This window comes from Octodon degus, unplaced genomic scaffold (assembly GCF_000260255.1).
Source record: "Octodon degus isolate 3935 unplaced genomic scaffold, OctDeg1.0 scaffold00010, whole genome shotgun sequence".
NCBI lineage: Eukaryota > Metazoa > Chordata > Mammalia > Rodentia > Octodontidae > Octodon > Octodon degus.
In genome coordinates, this window is record NW_004524586.1 from 2,258,846 (window position 1) to 2,260,018 (window position 1,173).

A 1,173-nucleotide genomic window follows, 5' to 3' on the forward strand; every position below is an offset into this window, starting at 1 on the left:
AAAACAAAACAGTGAAACTTTAGGTTAGGTTAAAACAATTTATCTTGGGCTGGCCAAATAGTTCAGTGGATCAAAGCGCCTGCAAGCAGGTGCAGGGAGCGGGGGTTCAATGCCTGGGCCTGCTGTGCCAGCCCTGCCCCTAGGGCACGCTGAGACAGTGATTGAGACGGTGTGGTGGTGCGCGCCTGTAATCCCAGCACTTGGGAGGCTGTAAACAGGTAGATCACCAGGAGTCCAATCTAGTAGTGAGACCCTGAACACCCTGTAGACCCTTCCCTAAAGTACAGAAAAGAAATTATCTCAATAAAATACTCATTGCCAATAATCCCCCTCAGAATATGCACTCTTGCTTTAAACACACCTATTTCATCATTCTTGCCACTTTCTCAAGAAGTTCTGGAAATCTTTTGTGATTGTAGCTGCATTGTTGTGGCTTCATCAGTGTCATGAATTGACTCCAAACGTGGACCTCTGACGATCAGTGTAACTTCAGGGTGAGCCAGAAGCTGCACACACCAGATGTGAAGAGGAAGGTGGACTAAGGCGCGCTGCAAAGGTTTCCACTGGTGGCACATGGCAGCAGCATTCACTGCTTTTTTTCTTCAGTGTTTTGAGATGGTATCACTACTCAGTTCAGGCTGGCAGATGTGCAGTGATCCTCCCGCCTTCGCCTCCCGACTGCTGGGATTACAGGCGCGCGCCACCTCGCCTTTTTTACATTATTATTGTAATACTCCATAATGACATCCATGAAATAGGACTTCGAGAACTGTTTCAGAAGGTGGCAAAAACAATAGGTTAAGTGTTGAGAGTGAGGGGGAGTACTTTGAGGGAGTTAATGTGTCCTTTACTGTAAGAATTTTTAAATATTCACTGTATAGTTTGGTACCAGGGATTGAACATGGGGCCTTGCACTTGCCAGGGAGGTACTTAGGCCACTAAGCTATCTCTGCAGCCTCACTCTATAGTTCAATCATCTCTTGTTTGTCTTCCAACATTTACCATTTCCCTACAGTGAACACATGCAAAATATTTTCTTTTGGATTTCTAAGAAATAGAATATACATGATCTGCAGCAGTTTTGTCCAACTCATACCCTGCCTTTTGCCCTTTTAAAAAAATTATACTAAAAATATTAAGAAGTTTCATCTCTCATATATAATAATCATTGTG

General features: G+C 43.8%; 1 protein-coding gene across 1 annotated transcript in view; it reads left to right on the forward strand.

Moving 5' to 3' along the window:
• The window catches only part of LOC101566883 (cytochrome P450 2C55-like), a 46,728-nt gene that overhangs the window by 23,933 nt on the left and 21,622 nt on the right, over positions 1-1,173 (forward strand). The gene's annotated exons all lie outside the window — the stretch shown is intronic.